Source organism: Oncorhynchus gorbuscha, unplaced genomic scaffold (genome assembly GCF_021184085.1).
Source record: "Oncorhynchus gorbuscha isolate QuinsamMale2020 ecotype Even-year unplaced genomic scaffold, OgorEven_v1.0 Un_scaffold_4397, whole genome shotgun sequence".
Classification (NCBI taxonomy): Eukaryota; Metazoa; Chordata; class Actinopteri; order Salmoniformes; family Salmonidae; genus Oncorhynchus; species Oncorhynchus gorbuscha.
In genome coordinates this window covers 9,753-29,687 of record NW_025748421.1, presented here as the reverse complement: position 1 = coordinate 29,687, position 19,935 = coordinate 9,753, and the positions used below count along the sequence as shown (strand labels likewise).

Here is a 19,935-nt window from a genome sequence, read left to right as displayed (position 1 = left end):
CGTTCAGAGCGTCGCTCTAGGAGCGTTCAGAGTGTTCTCTAGGAGCGTTCAGAGCGTTCTCTAGGAGCGTTCAGAGCGTTCTCTAGGAGCGTTCAGAGCGTTTCGCTCTAGGAGCGTTCAGAGCGTTTCGCTCTAGGAGCGTTCAGAGCGTTTCGCTCTAGGAGCGTTCAGAGCGTTTCGCTCTAGGAGCGTTCAGAGCGTTTCTCTCTAGGAGCGTTCAGAGCGTTTCGCTCTAGGAGCATTCAGAGTGTTCTCTAGGAGCGTTCAGAGTGTTTCGCTCTAGGAGCGTTCAGAGCGTCGCTCTAGGAGCGTTCAGAGTGTTCTCTAGGAGCGTTCAGAGCGTTTCGCTCTAGGAGCGTTCAGAGCGTTTCGCTCTAGGAGCGTTCAGAGTGTTCTCTAGGAGCGTTCAGAGCGTTTCGCTCTAGGAGCGTTCAGAGCGTTTCTCTCTAGGAGCGTTCAGAGCGTTTCGCTCTAGGAGCATTCAGAGTGTTCTCTAGGAGCGTTCAGAGTGTTTCGCTCTAGGAGCGTTCAGAGCGTCGCTCTAGGAGCGTTCAGAGTGTTCTCTAGGAGCGTTCAGAGCGTTTCGCTCTAGGAGCGTTCAGAGCGTTTCGCTCTAGGAGCGTTCAGAGTGTTCTCTAGGAGCGTTCAGAGTGTTCTCTAGGAGCGTTCAGAGTGTTCTCTAGGAGCGTTCAGAGTGTTCTCTAGGAGCGTTCAGAGCGTTTCGCTCTAGGAGCGTTCAGAGCGTTTCGCTCTAGGAGCATTCAGAGTGTTCTCTAGGAGCGTTCAGAGCGTTTCGCTCTAGGAGCGTTCAGAGTGTTCTCTAGGAGCGTTCAGAGCGTTTCGCTCTAGGAGCGTTCAGAGCGTCGCTCTAGGAGCGTTCAGAGTGTTCTCTAGGAGCGTTCAGAGCGTTTCGCTCTAGGAGCGTTCAGAGCGTTTCGCTCTAGGAGCGTTCAGAGTGTTCTCTAGGAGCGTTCAGAGTGTTCTCTAGGAGCGTTCAGAGTGTTCTCTAGGAGCGTTCAGAGTGTTCTCTAGGAGCGTTCAGAGTGTTCTCTAGGAGCGTTCAGAGCGTTTCGCTCTAGGAGCGTTCAGAGCGTTTCGCTCTAGGAGCATTCAGAGTGTTCTCTAGGAGCGTTCAGAGCGTTTCGCTCTAGGAGCGTTCAGAGTGTTCTCTAGGAGCGTTCAGAGCGTTTCGCTCTAGGAGCGTTCAGAGCGTTTCGCTCTAGGAGCATTCAGAGTGTTCTCTAGGAGCGTTCAGAGCGTTTCGCTCTAGGAGCGTTCAGAGTGTTCTCTAGGAGCGTTCAGAGCGTTTCGCTCTAGGAGCGTTCAGAGCGTTTCGCTCTAGGAGCGTTCAGAGCGTTTCGCTCTAGGAGCGTTCAGAGCGTTTCGCTCTAGGAGCGTTCAGAGTGTTCTCTAGGAGCGTTCAGAGCGTTTCGCTCTAGGAGCGTTCAGAGCGTTTCGCTCTAGGAGCGTTCAGAGTGTTCTCTAGGAGCGTTCAGAGCGTTTCGCTCTAGGAGCGTTCAGAGCGTTTCGCTCTAGGAGCGTTCAGAGCGTTTCGCTCTAGGAGCATTCAGAGTGTTCTCTAGGAGCGTTCAGAGCGTTTCGCTCTAGGAGCGTTCAGAGTGTTCTCTAGGAGCGTTCAGAGTGTTCTCTAGGAGCGTTCAGAGTGTTCTCTAGGAGCGTTCAGAGCGTTTCGCTCTAGGAGCGTTCAGAGCGTTTCTCTCTAGGAGCGTTCAGAGCGTTTCGCTCTAGGAGCGTTCAGAGCGTTTCGCTCTAGGAGCGTTCAGAGCGCACACTGGACGCTCTGGTCGAGGACTGGAGTTGATCCGAGCGTTCTGACCTCACGACTGCAGTCAAGTACCCTGGCTAAATTGGCTAGCTTGCTAGCTACTTCCAGACACAAATGAGATACTATTTTACTCGCCCTAGCAGAAGTGGTTAGTCTGTTTTCATGTTGTCTAGAGCGTTGGTGTATGTTGCTGTGCTGCTGGCAACGATTTAATTACGTTTTTCCCCCTACGTTTACTGACACTGGGCATAATCACCAGTGGTTGCGCGTTTGTAAATTCATAATTTATTCTGCGCTCTGATACACAGACGAGAGTAGATAGCCAGAGTGAATTTACGAACGCACCCCTAAGTGCATTTAAAATAAATACTTTTAGACTTTTACTCAAGTAGTATTTTACTGAGTGTCTTTCACTTTCACTTGAGGTATCACCTTTTACTCAAGTGTGACAATTGGGTACATTTTCCATCACTACCCGTTTGTAACATGCATCAAATGTTTGTGTATATTTCAGACATCTGCATATTGTTTATATTGTCTATACCAGCATTGCCTTAATTGCATGATTATTTATGCATCAATATGTTCGTTTAGAGATTGTAATTGTATGGCATATAGTTGATGCACATGCTACCACTGCGCGTTCATAGTTCGCGCTAGTGCTATGCCATAGCGAGTTCTAGAACTTAATAGAAGTTTCAGAGAACCTTCTTGGTGCTCGAGCATGTGCAGAATAATTTACGGCCTGCTGTCACCAGGGCAGATAAGACAAGATCTCCACCTGTCGGGGGAGAGTGGGCCATAAATCTAGCCCGTCAATAGTAATTAGTTTCTCTCTCTCTCTCTCTCTCTCTCTCCAAAGATATCTTTAAATACAGTACATATGTTTGTGTTGTTGTGTATATGCTGCTATGTGAATATCCTTTTCATTCATGTTATATATTCCTATTGCTTTGTGCAACTATATTAATACTGTCATATGTATCCTACCTGAGGAGAACCACAAATCCATTCCTATGTATCACAAAGATCACTATATGTGCGGTACTGACCAAGAGCCAATACAACTCTGGATGTGGTCACGTCTGACTTGTTCTATCCGGACAGCCTGTGGCGAGTCACAATCTGAACTATCAGCAGGTGAGCAGGCTAGCGGGTGAGGACATTCAGACCCGAAAGCTCAGACGAGCTCCAGCTAGCCGTTTTTTTTTTACAAAAACAATGTAACAGATTTGTATTAATAGTTGCATAACAGTGCGCTAAGCAAGTCTATAATTGAATGGACTGGAGCTGTGTCAAGACAATGCTCTTCCACTGGCAGAGGGGAGACCAGAAGCCCTTCCATATATATTACAACGGCATGATTCTCGACCATTGCTGTGATAGTTTGGGTACCTTTGAGTGGTAACACAACTAAAATCGGGGGAGGCACATCCTGGGCCAATTGTGCGCCGCCCTATGGGACTCCCAATCACGGCCCGTTATGATAAAGCCTGCTGCGCCACTCCGGAGCCAAAGTCCACAAAGGCTCTTACTGTATGGTAACTCATTTCACATCAGCGTCACTACAAATCGCAGTGTATTTCCTTACATTCTCAACCTTTATGTTGCCTTTGCCAGTAAGCATGTAAATAACAGAATTAGATTCATTCACATGAAGAACAAAAGAGTCACTGTGCAAAAAAAAAAAAAAACGATTATACTACATGTACATGTATATAAGTTACGCTGTAAACAACATGCAAAGAGGTCAACTGTACTTGGTATTGACCCCACCACTGGTGTCTGGGGTACTTGCTCATTAAGGGCCGGTTTCCGGTCACAGATTAAGCTTCTAAAATTGCCAGTGTAGTAATCCCCTACAATAGCCCATGTGTAGTCTGTAGTATGTATATTCACACTGAATAGACCATGTGTAGTCTGTAGTATGTATATCCACACTGAATAGACCGTGTGTCGCCTGTAGTATGTATATCCACACTGAATAGACCGTGTGTCGCCTGTAGTATGTATATTCACACTGAATAGACCATGTGTAGTCTGTATATCCACACTGAATAGACCATGTGTAGTCTGTAGTATGTATATCCACACTGAATAGACCATGTGTAGTCTGTAGTATGTATATCCACACTGAATAGACCATGTGTAGTCTGTAGTATGTATATTCACACTGAATAGACCATGTGTAGTCTGTAGTATGTATATCCACACTGAATAGACCATGTGTAGTCTGTAGTATGTATATCCACACTGAATAGACCGTGTGTCGCCTGTAGTATGTATATTCACACTGAATAGACCATCAACAAATTAGAATTAGGTGACACCAATAAAACAGACAAAAGAAATTGTAGGATATAACATGAGACACAACATTATGTATTTGACCTTTATTGATGCATTATTTAACTAGGCAAGTCAGTTAAATTCTTATTTACAATGACGGTCGACCAGAAAGCAAAAGGTCTCCTGTGGGGGACGGGGGCTGGGATTCAAAATAAAACATTCATTCAATATAAATATAGGACAAAAGAGACACCACAACACTACATAAAGAGAGACCTAAAGACAACCACAGCAACACATGACAACACAGCATGGTAGCAACACAACATCACAACACAGTATGGTATCAACAATAACAATCACAGTAACATTTAGATAAAAAATATTAGCTATATTGTCGCAAGTAAGATATATAATTTATTTCTGTTAGAAATCTGGATCAGATGTAGGCCTATGTAAAGTAAAGTAAACATGCATTGACAATAACCAATCATAGGTGGCGACATCAACCGTGTATGAGCATGTAGTGTATTTTGCTTCCAAAAAAAAAAAACCGTTGTCTCCCACAATGCTTTGGTTCGTACTTCAAGTTGCAGTTGTTGAGAAGCCATTTATCACAATGTTGTTGTAAATGTCATGCAGGCGACATGTCGTCGCATATCGGACAAGTTGTATACACCTTCAAAGGCGGTGACAGACATTGGTAAAGGTGATACGCTCGAACGCGCCCATTGTTTTCAAACGTAGGCGTCTCCAGAGCGGTGCGTTTTTGACAGACGTGCGGAAGAGCCAAGGGCGCGACTCGCTAACCCAAATATCCTATCACGCTCCAATGGCGTCTGGGGGAGGGAGGGTCTTTCTTTCTGTAGTCTCTGATTGAATCTGTCCAGTTTAAATTAGTTACATATACAAACTACGGCACATCAGGAAGAAAGAAAATATATTTGGACGATTAGACTGCCCCTCTGGATATACTAGGGGACGTTTGGCAAAAGGAACCAAGAAGAAGCCGGAGAACGTAATTACTAATGTAGGCTAGTACTTGTGTGCTGTTCAGTGGACCTACAGGCTCCATCCATACTGTGGCGAATCAGTTTTTAACTGCGCATAGATGCCTACGCTGAATGTTGTCAAGGAGGGCATACATTGTTTGAATGAAGGGATACTATTTTTGTTTTGATGGCAGGCCAACCGCAATAAGCACTGTAATACCCGCAATGGAAAAATGTTCATGGCATCGTTCTTTCATGTGAAGAGCCTTGCGCACTGCAGTAAAAGCAGGGCTGTGTTATCTTATTTTGGATTGCGAATTGGATTGGGATATCGAATATGTGTTTCCTAACCCACTGGACGCACACTAGTTGAATCAACGTTGTTTCCATGTCATTTAAATGAAATTACGTTGAACCAAGGTGTAGTACACGTTGAATTAACGTCTATACCCAGTGAAAATGATTTAACATTTGATTCGAGTATCAATTCCCACCAGAGATATTCAATAACCATATATCTTTGCCTATTGTAAATGTAATACGTTTTCGCCCAGTGGTCAGAGCCACTCACTCCTAGGTTACAGATGAGAGGGAAACAATACCATCGACAACTGAAGTTTACGGCGCCTTGGGAGAATGATGCTGGCTACGGGAGAAAGCTCAGAACGCACAGGAACCATACAAAGATAATAGCACAGCCCGGCATCGTGATGAAGGTGCTACGCAGAAAGCGGATTGTGTTGTTTATAGCCTATTTCTTGCTGCTAGTGTTGACCATGCTGAACTTGGCCAATTACAAATGGACTAAAGTGCCCCAGCAGTGCAATCACCAGATGAGGAGCGCTTCCTATCAAGGCAGGTCAGACATCCGGTTCCTCTACAGACCCTATCTGGCTAAGAAGAGACAGTTGGTCTATGTTCTGACCACATGGAGGTCTGGGTCCTCCTTTTTCGGGGAGCTGTTTAACCAACATCCTGAAGTGTTCTTCCTGTATGAACCCATGTGGCACATTTGGCAGAAGCTGTACCCGGGAGACGCTGTGTCTTTGCAAGGAGCAGCCAGGGACATGCTCAGCTCTTTATACCGCTGTGATCTCTCTGTGTTCCAGCTGTACAACAGCCCAGGTGGAAAGAACTTTACCTCCCTAGGACTCTTTGGGGCCTCCCTGAATAAGGTGGTGTGCTCCTACCCTCTGTGCTCCGCCTACAGGAAAGAGGTGGTGGGGATGGTGGACGACAAGGTGTGTAAAAAGTGTCCCCCTCAAAGCCTTAGACTACTGGAGGAGGAGTGCCTCAAGTACAGCACTATCGTTATTAAAGGGGTGCGTGTCCTGGACGTGAACGTTCTAGCCCCCTCATGGAGGACCCGTCGCTGGACGTGAAGGTAGTTCACCTGGTCAGGGACCCCCGGGCCGTGGCCAACTCCAGGATCAAGTCCCGACACGGGCTGATCCGGGAGAACCTGCAGGTGGTCCGCAGCAGGGACCCTAAGCTCCGCAGGATCCCCTTCCTCGACCCCAACCACAAAGCCAACAAGAAGGACGGCTCGGACTACCACTCCATCGGAGCCATGGAGGTGATCTGTGACCGCACCTCCCGGACCCTGAGGACGGCCTTAAACCCTCCCAGTTGGCTCAAAGGGAAGTACATGGCCGTGCGCTACGAGGACCTGGTGGAGAACCCTGTGAAGATCCTGAGGAACATCTACAGCTTCGTCAACCTCACCACCAACCACGACATTGAGTCGTTTGCTCTGAACATGACAGGCGGGTCGAGTTCGTCCTCCAAGCCGTTCATAGTGTCCTCCAGGAACGCCACTCAGGCTGCCAGCGCATGGAGAACAGTGCTCAGCATCCAGCAGATCAAACAGGTGGAGGACTACTGTCATCACTCCATGGTTGTCCTGGGTTACGACAGAGTCAGGACGGCCGGGGAGGCCAAGGACCTCAGGAAGTCTTTACTGACTGTCTCCAAACTGTGACAGAAAAAACACCTTTTTTCTTCTTCTCCCTTTTCCACCAAAGACTGTACATTTTGCATCTTGAGCCGTTCAGTTAATCGTGGAAATTTAAAACGCTTTGAATCAGTGTTTTTTGAGGAAATCTACTTTTTTTGGAGCACATTGGAATGTATCTTATTTGTATTTTTTTCATTTAAGTTGCAGACAGTTGTATTTGACAGGACCACGACTTGTCAGTTTGGACAACTGGATTTTATTGACAAATCAAGAAGAACTATAAACAATGACTTGAATATTGAAACTACAACTACGGAAACAAACAGTGTATGATTCATATATATTGTTAAGAAAACACTTCAAACGTTTTATTTTGAATGTTCCTTTAACCTGAGAAAATACTTGGTTTTCCAGTATCCATACTGTCTGTAAAAGTGAGAGAAGAAATTGCAGCAAAAAAAAGAAGCATTAATGCAGAAAAAAATGAATTGTTTGAGCAGGTAATGTTACTTTGTGATTAATGGATGGACTCAGAGACAATCATTAAACTGGTCTGTTATAACTATAATGTTGCTCTAAGGAAGGTTTCAGGTTTATTAGTTATAACAGCGGGACATCCCAGATGAAGATTGATGTTGACACACTCGTAGTAAATCATGTCGACTCAGCAGTTGTGGAAGGATTTCTCATCCGTGTCACTGAAAGTGTAGCCTGGGGTCATTTTACATTTTTACAGGACTAGATCTCTTTGATGCAAATAAGTGATTTAGCCAAACTGCTTTGAAAAAAACCTGTCTGTTGCAGAAGCAGAGTTGCTCTAGCATCCCCTTTGAACAAAATAAAAACATTTCAGCATGTCTTGTCACAAGTTTGACCCATGTAACACAGGGATAGCTCATGACCAATGTCGTTTAATGGCACTTATGCTACAATTAAATCTGGAAAATAGAATAGATCATACAAAATCAATTTAACCTTTTACTGCGGTGGGATAAATCAGGGTTACACAGTGTGTTTCTTGGTAGTTTTAAAGAAATCTAATTGGAAACAAAAGTGTACACCTCACACACGTGGTTATGGGCTTAAATAAAGAAGACACCTGTACACATATAGAGTTGAATGTATTTCATTTAGACTTTACTACGCAATATTACACTTTATATTACATTATAGAAGTCTGAAATATAACACAACTGTTTGACATAGAAACATCAGATTTTCTGTGTTATTAAAAAAAATTTTTTTTTTAAAATTAATTATGGGATTATGAAAAATATTAGTAACATTCCAACCATGAGGCCACTAGGTCATTTGACTGCAAGAAAGGGCTATGCGCTACTGTCATTAACACATTGGTCATGGGTCCTTAACACAGTGGTCATGGGTCCTTAACACAGTGGTCATGCGTCCTTAACACAGTGGTCATGGGTCCTTAACACAGTGGTCATGTGTCCTTAACACAGTGGTCATGGGTCCTTAACACAGTGGTCATGGGTCCTTAACACAGTGGTCATGGGTTTGGGTCCTTAACACACTGGTCATGGGTCCTTAACACACTGGTCATGGGTCCTTAACACAGTGGTCATGGGTCCTTAACACACTGGTCATGGGTCTGGGTCCTTAACACACTGGTCATGGGTCCTTAACACAGTGGTCATGGGTCCTTAACACACTGGTCATGGGTCTGGGTCCTTAACACACTGGTCATGGGTTTGGGTCCTTAACACACTGGTCATGGGTCTGGGTCCTTAACACACTGGTCATGGGTCCTTAACACAGTGGTCATGGGTCCTTAACACACTGGTCATGGGTCTGGGTCCTTAACACACTGGTCATGGGTCTGGGTCCTTAACACACTGGTCATGGGTCCTTAACACAGTGGTCATGGGTTTGGGTCCTTAACACACTGGTCATGGGTCTGGGTCCTTAACACACTGGTCATGGGTCCTTAACACAGTGGTCATGGGTTTGGGTCCTTAACACACTGGTCATGGGTCTGGGTCCTTAACACACTGGTCATGGGTCTGGGTCCTTAACACACTGGTCATGGGTCCTTAACACACTGGTCATGGGTATAATATCCTTATCTTATCCTCTTACACTGTCAGAGAGACATTGTGCAGTTTGTAATTTCCAGAGTCTGGCTAGTCCCAAGGTAGTCTGGGTGCCTGTCTGCTTTTGCTCTCTTGTCAGCTCCATATGAATGTTTCATACTGAACATGTTTGGCTTGACAATGACAGCAATGGAAATGGCAAGCGCAGAAACATCAGGGACCAGGCTTGCTACAATTAGATCTTTCAAATAGAATATAATACAATATTAATTTAAGGAATTGTATAGTAAAGGTATACAAGCATTTTTGTCCTCAAGGAAAAGAGGGACGTGAAAGGTTATGAGTACACTGTAATTCTTTTTTTTTATCCAGTTTTTTTTATGGTAACTTACTGGCAGCCAGTTGCCTGTAAGTCAATGTAAAACAATTAAAATAAGTAGAGTATGTTACTGTACATTCCAAAGAAACATTGGTATACATTACTGTAAACGTCACAGTAATGTACTGTTTTTTTTTACAAGAACTTACAGGTAACTAGATGCCAGTAAGTGACTGTAAACACAACAGGATATTTTTAACGTGTTGGGCAGGCTATGGGTTTTGCCACATTCTGTTACTGGTTAGACAGACAGTGTCTCTCATTGTAATACATGGACAATGTTAACATTAGGGCCTAAATGTACTTTTTTGGTCCGCTAGCCACTGTGTCAGGTAGATGAACAAATATTCCAGTCAAAAAAATATATATTTAACTGTTACGTGCTGCTGTTGACTGTCAGGCAGTGAGCAGGCTGTTACTATGTGAGTGGTAGAGAGGGCCGGAGGTTTGTGTCTGTCGTGAGCGCTGGTTGAGAGAGCGCTTCAGCAAGCAGCTGCGGCACGGAGACAGAGCAGCAGGCGTGTACGTCGTGCTAACTTTTTACCAGGTGTAGGTAAGGCTATTTAGATAGGTCGTTATGGAGACACCGATTTCCAGCACCCCCCCATAAAACATTAACGCGCTAGACCTGATATAACGTCAAAAAAAAACACTGGAAAACGACTTTAGGCGCACTAGAGAGCCTTAGATACATTCGTTCACAGATGGTTAATGTAAACTATTCTGATGTCGAATTTAAACCGTATCAAGCGAATAGTTTTACGCAAGCTCACTTCTTGGGTTTCGAGCACTGCGCAGAATTAATTTGAAATGAAAGTTATGTAACTCTCAATCGTGCTTCCGTTATGGGATGAAGTCCACAATGAAACTAACTTTAAATGTGGAGAATGATATATTTGCATCTGTTTGGCCATCGAGTAGGCTATTAATCTATGTCATTGTAGGCTACTTAGCCTACCATTTGATACAATAAATATGTTGAAACGATTTCACTGGAGTCATTGTAAATCGATTTTGTACCACTTGTGTAGCCTACCTGGAGCTGGCAAATGGATTGAATAAATGGCCTATAGCTTTATGTTTAGTTAATTCACTTGGAAGTTATCAATTATGACCATGATTACAGTTCTATCGCCAATATATCATTATCCACGTTTAATGTCAGTTTCATTGTGGACTTTTCCCTGAAATGAGATATGTCTTATCAGGGGTTATAGGCTACCTGCACCTTGCTCAGCAAACCATGGCAAAGTTGAATTTGCAATTTATAAAGCCAGATATGAGTCTGTGGCCTATTGAAACATCAAGTCAATCTCGCAAATTGGCCCTTTGTAGTCTTAACAGCTGGCACATAATAACAGCACAATTGTCAGAAAATAGTTTGACATTATTTTTTTTTTAAACAAATTCCTCCAAGTTGCTCAGTGATTTCGAGATCCTCTGTCCAACTTTAATCACTCAAACTCTCCTGTTGAAAGTATATATATAGTTATGCACATGCTCAAAAGAGATTTATTTACAATTATAAACCAGGTTTGAGCCCCGAATGCTCAAACCAGGCAGGTAGCCTAGTGGTTAGAGGGGGGAGGCAGGTAGCCTAGTGGTTAAAGGGGGGAGGCAGGTAGCCTAGTGGTTAGAGGGGGAGGCAGGTAGCCTAGTGGTTAGAGGGGGAGGCAGGTAGCCTAGTGGTTAGAGGGGGAGGCAGGTAGCCTAGTGGTTAAAGGGGGAGGCAGGTAGCCTAGTGGTTAGAGGGGGAGACAGGTAGCCTAGTGGTTAGAGGGGAGGCAGGTAGCCTAGTGGTTAGAGGGGGAGGCAGGTAGCCTAGTGGTTAGAGGGGGGAGGCAGATAGCCTAGTGGTTAGAGGGGGGAGGCAGGTAGCCTAGTGGTTAGAGGGGGGAGGCAGGTAGCCTTGTGGTTAGAGCGTTGGACTACTAATCAGAAAGGTTGTAAGATTGAATCCCTGAGCTGACAAGGTGAAAATATGTTGTCCTGCCCCTGAACAACGCAATTAATCCACTGTTCCTAGGCCGTCATTGAAATTAAGAATTTGTTTGTAACTGACTTGCCTAGTTAAATAAAGGTACACAAATAAAAATGAATTGCTGATTGGCTGACAGCGGTATTATATCAGACCATATGAAAAGGAGAGCCTCACACTCTAGGAGCTCAGATGCAATCATTTATAACCAACGTTTGGACAGACAAGCTGTCTTCATCTGGATATAATGATACACACTCTCTAGTTGATATAGTTTGAAAGGACACACAGGCGTCTGTCATCATGGCCGGTTGTGGCTTGATTTCATTGGTTCATTTACAGATATAGATAGAACATATACAAATCATGAATGGATAACACATGACCATAGATACAATGTGGCTACATAGACCTACACACATTTACAATGAATAGCAACATCACAAGAATGGCTTCAGATCAAAGTCTACGTTGAGACCCGGAGGGAGCAAGGTTCTTTAAATGAGAGATCCAGGCGACCTCTCGTTGTGAAAAATAAATTGTCAAGGTCACCCAGCCCTAGGGAGGGTGACGAGTTCTATGCCGTTTATTGGAAAGGGTCAAAATAAAGTGGTTTTCTTCCAAAAGTCGTGGGACACGACTCGGTGTCTCTTGATGCTCAGAGATTATTCATTTTAATTTGTGCTTCGATTTACCCACATCGTTTTACCCACATCGTGTTACCCACATCGTTTTACCCACATCGTGTTACCCACATCGTTTTACCCACATCGTGTTACCCACATCGTTTTAACCACATCGTGTTACCCACATCATTTTACCCACATTGTGTTACCCACATCGTTTTACCCACATCGTGTTACCCACATCGTGTTACCCACATCGCGTTACCCACATCGTTTTACCCACATCGTTTTACCCACATCGTGTTACCCACATCGTTTTACCCACATTGTGTTACCCACATCGTTTTACCCACATCGTTTTAACCACATCGTGTTACCCACATCGTGTTACCCACATCGTTTTACCCACATCATTTTACCCACATTGTGTTACCCACATCGTTTTAACCACCAGGACAAGTTCTAAGATAAATCCCTGCCTTAGTGGTGATAACACATTTGATTGGGATCTGTTTCCATGTTTGAGGACGTTTGTGTTATGCAGGTGAATGAGGACCCAAAAGCGACTTGGCGAAAACAGAGTCTTTATTCCAGTAAAGGAAATATGCAATACTCCTAGACAAATCGGAGCGGTAAACAAAGCATAAAAAACAATTCCACTCGTAATGACGAGGACAGACTGGAGACTCGACCATAAACTGTAGGTTGCCTCGGGAAGGCACTGACCGTAGCAGACTCAGACACCTGCTCACCACGCAGCATCTGAGGGAAACACGACACGACAGGGCGAGACAAAGACACAGCACGGTGAACAATATACAAGGATCCGACAGGACAGAAACGGAAAACAAGGGGAGAAATAGGGACTCTAATCAGAGGACAAGATAGGGAACAGGTGTGGAAAGACTAAATGATTGATTAGGGAATAGGAACAGCTGGGAGCAGGAACGGAACGATAGAGAGAAGAGAAAGAGGGAGGAGAGAGAAAAAGGGAACGAACCTAAAAAAGACCAGCAGGGGAAAACGAACAGAAGGGAAAGCAAAATGACAAGACAATATAAGACAAAACATGACAGTTTGAAGGCTCTACATTTGTAAATGCCATTGCATTGAGCACAGCCATTATACTTGTAGTTTCCATCCGGTTAGAGATATAAGACCGTATACCACAGGTATGACAAAAATGAACTTTTTTCCCCTTTTCTAATTACATTGGCAACCAGTTTATTATAGCAATAAGGCACCCCGGGGGTTTGTGGTATATGGCCAATATACATTTTACATTACATTTAAGTCATTTAGCAGACGCTCTTATCCAGAGCGACTTACAAATTGGTGCATTCACCTTATGACATCCAGTGGAACCACGGCTAAAGGTTGTATCCAGGCACTCAGCGTTGCCCCGTGCTTAAGAACAGCCCTTAGCCGTGGTATATTGGCCATATGCCACCCCCACTTTGTGCCTTATTGCGTAATCATAGTAGTCAAATGGGTTAAATTGACATTCATTGATGGAAAATGTTGAGTTTAATAAGGGCAAATGATCTGTTGAGTTTAATAAGGGCAAATGATCTGTTGAGTTTAATAAGGGCAAATGATCTGTTGAGTTTAATAAGGGCAAATGATCTGTTGAGTTTAATAAGGGCAAATGATCTGTTGAGTTTAATAAGGGCAAATGATCTGTTGAGTTTAATAAGGGCAAATGATCTGTTGAGTTTAATAAGGGCAAATGATCTGTTGAGTTTAATAAGGGCAAATGATCTTTTCTCTTGTGGCACCTTCCAATGCCTTTATTACGTCATGTCATAGCTCGCAATAATTATTATTATGATTACAAATTAATCTTGCTTCTAACATCGTTACAAGTTACGTCGATATTCCATCGTGATTAGCTCAGTAACGTCGTCAAAAGGGTTTATTGTATAAATATACGGGAATCTCTTGCTGTGCAAAAGAATAGCTAGTTTTCAGGCCTTTTGTGTTTCGTCCGTCGTCAAATGAATGAGACCAAAGCGCAGCGTGGAACGTGTTTGTGATATTTAACACTGACAAAACAACAAAATATTAACGAATGTAACGTTCTGAACGCTACAAAGTAACTGTACAAAAACAAGATCCCACAAACTCAGGTGGAAAACAGGCTGCCTAAGTATGATTCCCAATCAGAGACAACGATAGACAGCTGCCTCTGATTGGGAACCATACCCGGCCAACAAAGAAATAGAACACATAGATTTTCCCACCCAAGTCACACCCTGACCTAACCAAATTGAGAAATAAACAGGCTCTCCTAGGTCAGGGCTTGACATTTAGGGCAGGTTTTGAGTGGCCATAGGGTTGGACATTTTAGCTAGACCTGTTAACCCGTGTGTGTGTGTGTGTGTGTGTGTGTGTGTGTGTGTGTGTGTGTGTGTGTGTGTGTGTGTGTGTGTGTGTGTGTGTGTGTGTGTGTGTGTGTGTGTGTGTGTGTGTGTGTGTGTGTGTGTGTGTGTGTGTGTTTGTGTGTGTGTGTGTGTGTGTTTGTGTGTGTGTGTGTGTGTGGGAGATTTTGGATCTGAGTAGGGTGTCTGTTCGGAAACAATGTAAATAGCCAAGAAACATGAGGACAAAGGCTCACTTTGTAGACTTTCGAGTGAATGAGACAAAAATGAATCTATCAACAGCACACTCAGTGAGCACAGCTACCATGCCAGGTAGTGTTGCTGCGCGAGGTGGGATATAGGATTCATATTTATTTGTGCGATTAGCAGCTATGAAACAAGTATTTTGAAAACAGCTACAGCTGAATGATTCTAACCCGAACTCACATGTGCTCATACTTGACTTTTGACTATTTTCAGTCTAAGCTCCTGAGCGCTCTGGAGCAGGTTTTCACCAAGGATCTCTATGTACTTTGCTCTGTTCATCTTTCCCCCGATCATGACTCGTCTCCCAGTCCCTGCTGTTGACAAACATCCCCACAGCGTGATGCTGCCACCACCATGCTTCACCGTAGGGAAGGTGCCAGGTTTCCTCCAAACGTGATGCTGCCACCACCATGCTTCACCGTAGGGAAGGTGCCAGGTTTCCTCCAAACGTGATGCTGCCACCACCATGCTTCACCGTAGGGAAGGTGCCAGGTTTCCTCCAAACGTGATGCTTGGCATTCAGGCCAAATAGTTCCGTGTTGGCTTCATCAGATGAGAGAATCTTGTTTCTCCTGGTCTGAGAGACTTTAGGTGCCTTTTGGCAAACTCCAAGCGGGCTGTTATGTGCCTTTTACTGAGGAGTGGCTACCGTCTGGCCACTCTACCATAAAGGCCTGATTGGTGGAGTGCTGCAGAGATGGTTGTCCTTCTGGAAGGTTCTCCGAACTCCACAGAGGAACTCTGGAGCTCTGTCAGAGTGACCATTGGGTTATTGGTCACCTCCCTGACCAAGTCCCTTCTCCCCCGATTGCTCAGTTTGTCCGAGTGGCCAGCTGTAGGAAGAATCTTGGTGGTTCCAAACTTCTTCCATTAATGGAGGCCACTGTGTTCTTGGGGACCTTCAATACTGTAGAAACATTTTGGTACCCTTCACCAGATCTGTGCCTCAACACATTCCTGTCTCAGAGCTCTATGGACAATTCCTTCGCCCTCATTGCCTGATCAGGGGAAAAAATGTAATTTAATACATTTTAGAATAAGGCTGTAACGAAAATGTGGAAAAAGTCAAGGGTTTTGAATACTTTCCGAATGCACTGTCAGATATGTGTGTGTGTGTGTGTGTGTTTATGACGTGTGGCTGTTAGAAGAGAGGAAGTTGCGAGGACTTTAAACTATAGGTTCTCTACAGGTTGCAACATTGTCACAGATGATTAAAGTCTTAGTGGTCTTTTAATTGGTTAATCAGCTTCAATCATTGAGACACAGGAACAAGGAGGGCGACTGCCAGAGCCTACAGAGTTACTGGTACAAGACACTGAGAGACATCTCTCTTCTCATATCACAATCATTTTCAACATAATTATTTGCTTTTGAGCGACTGCCTACGCTTCCTGCTTACGATGGAAGAGGAACACTATAAACAATACAAAAACTAAATAGATCTCGTTCTCCCACTGTGCCTCAGCCCTTGCAGAAACAATCACTTTGAATGTTGTTCCCGCTTTAAAACCAACTAGCAGCAGAGTTCACAGAGATCACCGGATTCACAGACTTCCCTGGGTTCACAGACTTCCCCGGGTTCACAGACTTCCCCGGGTTCACAGAGATCCCCGGGTTCACAGACTTCCCCGGGTTCACAGAGATCCCCGGGTTCACAGAGATCCCCGGGTTCACAGAGATCCCCGGGTTCACAGACATCCCCGGGTTCACAGAGATCCCCAGGTTCACAGAGATCCCCGGGTTCACAGACATCCCCGGGTTCACAGACTTCCCCGGGTTCACAGACATCCCCGGGTTCACAGACTTCCCCGAGTTCACAGAGATCTCCGGGTTCACAGACATCCCCGGGTTCACAGACATCCCCGGGTTCACAGAGATCCCCGGGTTCACAGACATCCCCGGGTTCACAGACTTCCCCGGGTTCACAGACTTCCCCGGGTTCACAGACATCCCCGGGTTCACAGACTTCCCCGGGTTCACAGACTTCCCCGGGTTCACAGACATCCCCGGGTTCACAGACATCCCCGGGTTCACAGACTTCCCCGGGTTCACAGACATCCCCGGGTTCACAGACTTCCCCGGGTTCACAGACTTCCCCGGGTTCACAGACATCCCCGGGTTCACAGACATCCCCGGGTTCACAGACTTCCCCGGGTTCACAGACATCCCCGGGTTCACAGACATCCCCGGGTTCACAGACTTCCCCGGGTTCACAGACTTCCCCGGGTTCACAGACATCCCCGGGTTCACAAACTTCCCCGGGTTCACAGACTTCCCTGGGTTCACAGACATCCCCGGGTTCACAGAGATCCCCGGGTTCACAGACATCCCCGGGTTCACAGACATCCCCGGGTTCACAGACTTCCCCGGGTTCACAGAGATCCCCGGGTTCACAGACTCCCATCATGGTTTTACAATTATCCAGAATGTGCAGAGAAAATGGGTTTTACAGTCAGTCAGTCAGTCAGTCAGTCAGTCAGTCAGTCAGTCAGTCAGTCAGTCAGTCAGTCAGTCAGTCAGTCAGTCAGTCAGACAGACAGACAGACAGACAGACAGACAGACAGACAGACAGACAGACAGACAGACAGACAGACAGACAGACAGACAGACAGACAGACAGACAGACAGACAGACAGACAGACAGACAGACAGGCAAGGCTTTAGGCATTGTGCTGTTCTGGCTCGTTTCCCTGACTCTCTAAATACATAACGTAATGAAACATTCCTGCCCCCTTGTCTGCTGGTTTTTATCAATAATGAAAGGCTCTAAATCTAATAAACGATGAGAAATATGGCACAAATGAAGACTCTTGGAGTGTAGCTATGCGCTGGGAGGAGAGCTAAGCCAAGAGCAGAGATGCAGACAGAGTTTTAAATTAAAAAAACAAAAAAAACCTAGGAGGAATTTGGTGGAAATTAGAGAAGGACAGAGATGCGTGGTACTAAAACCTGCTGTATTCTCTTTCAACTGATCAAGGATAAAACAGACAAAGAGGAACATTGCTCCCCTTGTAAGTCAGGCTGGGACAAACATTCTCTCTGTGGACACCATAATGAATGTGTGGCTATGGGGAGCATCGGAGGGAGAGGTCAACTCTCTGGCCTCACGCTGTGCTGTGGCTGCAGTGTCAATACCTCAACAATTAACAGAGAAATATATCTGATCCCGTATGCTTCCTTAGTGCCATTTCACACGTTCCATTATTGTTATCAGCAACAACAACAACATCATTAATAATAATAATAACTATCTTTGTATGGTGCTTTTCAATGCAGGTAACAAAGAGCTTCACGTCACAAATTAATAAAAGAAAAGTACTGACAAAAACAAAACAAACAAAAACAGGAGGAAGGAAAATGAAACAACATATCGAATTAAAATCACACATTGAAGTCATACATTAAAAACGTCTTTATAAAAGTGTTTCTTCAGCAGGGATTTAAAAAGAGACACTGAATCTACAAGGAGGAGAAATGACGGACACCATTCTGTGAGCTAACAGGATTTATTTATAACTGTCTGGAACGAGGGAGAGAGGGGGATGGAGAGTGTAGAGGGGGAGGGAGAGAGGGGGAGGGAGAGTGTAGAGGGGGAGGGAGAGAGGGGGATGGAGAGTGTAGAGGGGGATAGAGAGTGTAGAGGGGGATGGAGAGTGTAGAGGGGGAGGGAGAGAGGGGGATGGAGAGTGTAGAGGGGGAGGGAGAGTGTAGAGGGGGAGGGAGAGAGGGGGATGGAGAGTGTAGAGGGGGAGGGAGAGTGTAGAGGAGGAGGAGAGAGGGGGATGGAGAGTGTAGAGGGGGAGGGAGAGTGTAGAGGGGGATGGAGAGACCGAGGAGGAAGATGGAGGGTAAAGGAGAGAAGAGTGGGGAGACGGAGGAGAGAGGGGCATGGGGGGGTTTATCTGTTCTAGAGGAGCATAGAGGGGGGTTCATCTGTTCTAGAGGAGCATAGAGGGGGGTTCATCTGTTTTTGAGGAGCATAGAGGGGGGGTTTATCTGTTCTAGAGGAGCATAGAGGGGGGTTTATCTGTCCTAGAGGAGCATAGAGGGGTGGTTTATCTGTTCTAGAGGAGCATAGAGAAGGGTTTATCTGTTCTAGAGGAGCATAGAGAGGGGGTTCATCTGTTCTTGAGAAGCATAGAGGGGGGTTTATCTGTTCTAGAGGAGCATAGAGGGGGTTTATCTGTTCTAGAGGAGCATAGAGGGGGGTTTATCTGTTCTAGAGGAGCATAGAGGGGGGTTTATCTGTTCTAGAGGAGCATAGAGGGGGTTCATCTGTTCTTGAGGAGCATAGAGGAGGGTTTATCTGTTCTAGAGGAGCATAGAGGGGGGTTCATCTGTTCTAGAGGAGCATAGAGGGGGTTTATCTGTTCTAGAGGTGCATAGAGGGGGGCTATCTGTTCTAGAGGAGCATAGAGGGGGATTTATCTGTTCTAGAGGAGCATAGAGGGGGGTTTATCTGTTCTAGAGGAGCATAGAGGGGGTTTATCTGTTCTAGAGGTGCATAGAGGGGGGGTTCATCTGTTCTAGAGGAGCATAGAGGGGGGGTTTATCTGTTCTAGAGGAGCATAGAGGGGGTTTATCTGTTCTAGAGGAGCATAGAGGGGGTTTATCTGTTCTAGAGGAGCATAGAGGGGGGGGTTTATCTGTTCTAGAGGAGCATAGAGGGGGTTATCTGTTCTAGAGGAGCATAGGGGGGTTTATCTGTTCTAGAGGAGCATAGAGGGGGGTTTATCTGTTCTAGAGGAGCATAGAGGGGCGGTTTATCTGTTCTAGATGTGCATAGAGGGGGGCTATCTGTTCTAGAGGAGCATAGAGGGGGATTTATCTGTTCTAGAGGAGCATAGAGGGGGGGGTTATCTGTTCTAGAGGAGCATAGAGGGGGGTTATCTGTTCTAGAGGAGCATAGAGGGGTGGTTCATCTGTTCTAGAGGTGCATAGAGGGGGTTCATCTGTTCTAGAGGAGCATAGAGGGGGTTTATCTGTTCTAGAGGAGCATAGAGGGGGGGTTCATCTGTTCTAGAGGTGCATAGAGGGGGGGTTCATCTGTTCTATAGGAGCATAGAGATTCATCTGATCTAGAGGAGCATAGAGGGGGAGGGGGGTTCATCTGTTCTATTGGAGCATAGAGGTTCGTTTGCGACAGTCACATAATCATTTTAAACTCCCTGTTATTTCTATTTTCTATTTATCCACAAATGTTATGTTTAAACACAGCAGAAGGTTGGTCAATGTGGACAGAAGCTG

General features: G+C 45.2%; 1 pseudogene; it reads left to right on the top strand.

The window, feature by feature from the left end:
• Window positions 1-5,563: 5,563 nt before the first annotated feature.
• LOC124028537 lies at window positions 5,564-7,127 on the top strand (annotated as a pseudogene).
• Window positions 7,128-19,935: the final 12,808 nt, after the last annotated feature.